The sequence below is a fragment of the Peromyscus maniculatus genome, chromosome 2 (assembly GCF_049852395.1).
Source record: "Peromyscus maniculatus bairdii isolate BWxNUB_F1_BW_parent chromosome 2, HU_Pman_BW_mat_3.1, whole genome shotgun sequence".
Classification (NCBI taxonomy): Eukaryota; Metazoa; Chordata; class Mammalia; order Rodentia; family Cricetidae; genus Peromyscus; species Peromyscus maniculatus.
Window position 1 is genome coordinate 27,599,403 of NC_134853.1, and position 5,878 is coordinate 27,605,280.

Genomic DNA, 5,878 nt, shown 5'->3' on the forward strand with positions numbered 1-5,878 from the left:
TATTTCTTTTGGCACATGTCATGTCCATGGACACACAGCAGTGAAACAGACTCTGATTGTGGGGAAAACAAAACTTAGAAGAAGAAAAGCCAAAGAACATATTTATAGGACTGACACTGGTCGGTAATGTGAGCCAGGCACAGGAGTCATCATGCATCATGGTGAAATCCCAGGAAAGAGGGGACAGCCTAGAATGCATTAGCCAATACTCCAAGAAAGAATGAGTGTCCAGTAGGGTGAGCACCACTTACTAAGACTAGTCATAACCAGTTCTCTGAGTCATAAGACACATTTTCGGGCTTCAAAGCCACAGAAGTTACGTTAGTAGTGTGTAAACTTAAGACCAAGTTCTGAGCCCGGCTCCTCCAGAAAAGTGATACCAGCCTGATGCCTTCCCTTCTCTTCTCAGTTAGCTGAGCCAGCTCTCTGCTATGGCACCCAAAGGAGAAAACAAACTAGCCTCTAATACCATTCAAATTCGTCTCACATCAACCACATGGTCCCTAACTACTACATCTGAGAGATGAAGAGCTATCTTATGGGCCTCCATTCATTTGCTTCTCCATCATTTTATTTACATTAATGTCACACACATGCACACATACACACACATCTTTTTTGTCTTGCTAAGCAATTATAATAAACTTTGGTATGTAGTAGGAAAATAAGGCTCAAAAACTAATTGCCTTTTCCCCAATCCCTCACTGAATTTACAGTAATATTTATAAGAGCTACAATTTTGTTCTTTACTCTGTGCTGAACCATGTCATGAGTTTTTTCAGCTAACTATAGGAATAGTTTTTCTCATTTCAAGAAAAAAGGAATATAAAATAAAGTTGTTACATTGCTTGTTCAAGAGTCAAGAGACAGATATATGATTGGAATCTAGGAATGCCTAAACCGGGCCCCAGGCTCATTCATGAAATCTAAGAATTGGGTTCAAGCTTCTCTAATCCCCAGTCTCTACTCCTATTTGCCACAGCAGCCTAAATGTTCCACTTTACATGAAGAAATGTTTTGCTGGCATGGGAGATTCTAAAGCAAAGTAATTTTTATCACCTTCCCCAAAGATCACTATCTGTAGTTATTTGAAGAGCAGCGGGGAGGAAACGGAATCTCTGTATGTAGTCCAGGCTGGTCTCAAACTTGTAATTTTCCTGTGTTCTCTCCCATTTATGGGAGTTAAAGGTGTGTACACTACACACAAACTATGGCTGTTGTTACAAACTTTTCAAGTGTATTGAACATTTCTGCAGTACATGATTTGTGTCAATATTACACACAAATAAGCTCCCTGAAAGAGTTAATCCTATACCCATAATAAATGGAGAAAGAAAGCATCAACTCCATTTTGCAGAATCTTGCCTGAGGTTGAATTACTCCTAAGTGATAAATAGAGGGCTTTCTTAAAAACAAACAAAAAACTTTTATATTTTGATTGTATTTCACCCTATCCCAGTTCTTCCTTGATCCCCTCTCCACCTCCCTATCCGCCCAACTTTATGCCCCCTTCTCTCTCTCTCTCTTAAAAAATAAAATAATAAATAAGAGTTTTATCAGAAAGTACAGCTGTAGGCAATGCCTTTATCCACAAGGCTGTGCCACCTTTTGTAGGAAGCTTACCAGTGAGACAATCACCCCCCCCCAGCCCCCACTCCCACCCCCCAAGTGTTTTCTTCTAGGGATTCCTGGTAGAAGAGAAAAGAAGGAGTCACTGGTAAACTGTTTTCCCGAGGAAACCATCTTTTACTCCCCATTGCTTTATGTACACCAAGGCATGGCCTCCAATGTGTGTCCCCTCCCTTTGTCTCCCAGATATAGTATACCAGAAAGCTCAAGGCATGGAGCCACACTGTGCTAGCTGAGGATCTTCCACTTCAGAGCTAAGTGAGCCCAGAGACATTCAGAATGCTTGGACCTCAGTTTTTTCATCTATAATATGGAATGACAACAGCAATTGTAATACATACAGTAATAAAAACAGAAAATTCTATTAAAACACACTAGGTTCTGTGAAATTGAACAGGATAAAAGACATTTACCATGGAAATACATATCACATAAACGTCAGCTGTTATTCTACTATGGTATAATTATCTCACTATCTATATTCCCAAGTGTACAAATAAACTTTCTGCGGTCCCAGTGTTTGGCAGCTAGTAATCATTCAGAAAATATTCACTAAATGAATGTCTTCATTTTTCTTTGGGAGAAATTCCTGCATATGCTTCTTTTAGAAGACTGTCTCTCCTCAAGAGCTCACAGTGTTACTCTTAATGATTCCAGTGGAGGCATCAGCACAAAAGCAGCCCCAGCATGCATTGTGCCATGATGGACTGCAAAGCATGCTCCGTGGCTGCACATATGTGAACTCCAGGCTTCCTTCACAATTTCTCTCTAACTGCCGGTGCTTCATGGACAATGTGCCTGTTGAGTACAGTCTGAAAATGGAGAGTGAATGGAGATAATTTGGTACATTATTTTGTAGAATATAAAAGATAATTCCTGCATTCCATTCCAGATGTCTACACAAAGTGAGATTCTTTCTTTCCTAGGATAAGCTTGTCAATAAATGTAATTTTAGGTGGAGAAAATGCTGTTTTTCTCTGCATATATATTTTTCCGCTGCATATACATGTAAATCTATATATAAATAATCTTTCCAAAGTTGTTTTTCACAGAGGAGTTATATTGTTCCAGGGAAAATTATGAGAGATGCCAGGTCTAGAGGTTTTGTTCATAACAAGTAGAGAACAGCTAAAGTCTCCATCTTAATATTGCCTTTAAAACAAGTCTCTGAAATGGGCCAAGATGTAAAAGAGTCTCCTTTCTCCCAGCCACATCCATATCTTGTTGCTCTGTCCAGTCTTTCTCAGGCTTTACTTACAGGCCTCTGCTGACCTCTGAATAATGGGATGAAACTATACTCTGTGCTCTTTGAGGGTGTGTGTGTGTGTGTGTGTGTGTGTGTGTGTGTGTGTGTGTTCAGAGTCCCTTATGGAAAGTAAGGTGTCGGAGACAGTGCAAGGCATTAGTGTCACAGTAGTTTCACACAGCACGACAAGGGAAATTTCCAGGCTCCATTACAACTCGCCCACTGCCCTCACGGTTTCTGTACATACCTTCAGCCTTACCGTGAAAATTAAAAACAAAAAGCCTTTTCTACTAGTCATCGGAATACTGCTCTTGAATTATTTTAATAGATATTGAGAGCAGATGCTTTTCAAAATTGCACTGTTTCTGTCATGTGGTCATTTACAAAGTTTATCTAAACTTTTTTGCTTGATGTGATCTAATTTGATTATTTGAAATGCTGGACCTCTTCGATTGCAAGTGAACACTTAATCATTGCATTATTTAAAGTATCTTTTGCTATGTAACTTGGCTGGAAGATCCTTGGAACTAGTTCCAGAAGATTTTGATGTTTATAAGACACTAAGATCCAAAGACAGAAGTAACATGTGGCAATAATAGTCAGGGTAGATGTAGTTTAGAAAAATTAGCTTGCCAAGAGAATCTGTAGAGATATTAAACATTTAACAGATGAATTTACAGAACAACATAAAAGTCACAAAGAAGTACAGAAACCCCTACATGTGCTCTTCAGGAGGATGCCTGAGTGCTCTCTTATCATGAAACTTGCTGATGAAAATCATTCTGGGGGGAACAATATGGCAGATGGCAAGGAGCCAATGGCTTTTGATGGTGGGTGTGGGGACAATGGAGACTGGGAAGGTCGTTGGAACCATGTAAAGAAGTTCCTTGAGCGATCTGAACCCTCCACACACCCCGATTTCGAACCAAGAACTGAATCGCTCCAGTTCTTGTTAGATACATGCAAAGTTCTAGTCATTGGAACCGGTGGCTTAGGATGTGAGTTCCTGAAAAATCTAGCATTGTCTGATTTTAAACAGATTCATATTATAGACATGAACAATCTAATAGGCAGTTTTTATTTAGGCCTAAAGAGGTTGGAAGACCCAAGGCTGAAATTGCTGCAGAATTTCTAAATGACCGAGTTCCTAAATGCAATGTGGTCCCACATTTCAACAAGATTTTAATTACACTTTCTACTGACAATTTTATATTATTGTATGTGGCCTGGACTCTCTCATAGCCAGAAGATAGATCAATGGAATGCTGATATCTCTTCTAAATTATGAAGATGGTGTGTTGGATCCAAGCTCCATTGTCCCTTTGATAGATGGGAGGACAGGAGGCTTTAAAGGAAATGCCCGGGTGGTCTTGCCTGGGATGACTGCTGGTGCTGAGTGCACCCTGGAACTTTATCCCCCGCAGGTCAGCTTCCCATGTGCACCATTGCATCTATGCCCAGGCTCCCAGAACACTCTATTGAGTATGTAAGGATGTTGCAATGGCCTAAAGAGCAACCTTTTGGAGATGGGGTTCCATTAGATGGAGATGACCCTGAACATATTTGGTGGATTTTCCAAAAGTCTGTAGAGAGAGCATCACAATCTAATATTAGAGGTGTTAGCTATAGACTCACTCAGGGGGTAGTAAGATGAATCATTCCTGCAGTAGTTTCTACAAATTCAGTCACTGCAGCTGTGTGTGCCACTGAGGTTTTTAAGACAGCCACAAGTGCATACATTCCCCTTAATAATTGCTTGGTATTCAACGATATAGATGGACTGTACACATACACATTTGAAGCAGAGAGAAAGAAAAATTGTCCAGCATGTAGCCAGCTTCCTCAAAACGTTCAGTTTTCCCCATCAGCTAAACTACAAGAAGTTTTAGACTGTCTGACCAATAGTGCTTCTCTGCAAATGAAGTCTCCAGTGATCACAGCTACAGTGGACGGAAAGGACAGGGCACTTTATTTGCAGTCAGTAACATCTATTGAAGAACATCGAACAAGGCCCAATCTTTCCAAGACGTTAAAAGAATTAGGACTTGTGGATGGACAAGAACTGGCTGTTGCTGATGTTACCACACCACAGACTGTACTATTCAAACTTGATTTTACTTAAGGAAAATAAATACTGTACATAATAGAAAATTTATAGAAATAATATACTTTATGAATGCTAAGGAATTTAATTGAAGAGTAGTGAAGATGAGACACCCAAGAAAGGAAATTTAACTGATGTCATTTTTAGCATTAGTGTTACTAGAATTTGCATATATATATATATATATATATATATATATATATATATAATTTATTGATATATTAATGGCTCTTTTTAACTTTATAAGGTTCTCTTGAAGACTGAATTTTAGGGTTGGGCTAGTAAGCATTTTCATTAGTAATATGGAAAATGATGCCTGGAGAGAAAGATTATGAACAAATGTATTGCTTCTTTAAAGCAGGACAAACACTGTCTTTTGTGTGTTTGTTATTATGGTCAAAGAATGTATTCTTCAGCTCACAGCTGAGTGTTCACATGAATAGAAATGTATCCTTGAATGGAAATGAGGAATTATGTTTTAAGAACATTAAATATTACAACCTGACATCTAGAGTATATCAAATATAGGCTGTTTCCTTATTACTACTCATATAATTGTGGCTATCCAAATGTGTATTAATTACTATAGAGTTAACTTGCCCATAATAATTTGTAAACAGTATTACAGATTAATATCTGTGCATGAAAATATGAAGTATTTTCATGTGTTTATTTGCAATGCCATAGATGTCACTATGCACAAACTTAAACCAAGACAATGGCTGTTCAAAGAAAATTAATGTTTAAATAGTTATCACTGATGCTTTTGCACTAAACATCTATCTATCTGTCTATCTATCTATCTATCTATCTATCTATCTATCTATCTATCTATCTATCTATGTCTCTGAGATTACAGTCCATCGTCATGGGAAATGCATGGAATCAGAAGTAGCTTG

The 5,878-nt window shown here is 38.4% G+C and overlaps 1 pseudogene; it reads left to right on the forward strand.

The window, feature by feature from the left end:
* The first annotated feature begins 3,671 nt into the window (after nt 1–3,671).
* LOC102923217 (NEDD8-activating enzyme E1 catalytic subunit pseudogene) lies at nt 3,672–4,997 on the forward strand (annotated as a pseudogene).
* Nucleotides 4,998–5,878: the final 881 nt, after the last annotated feature.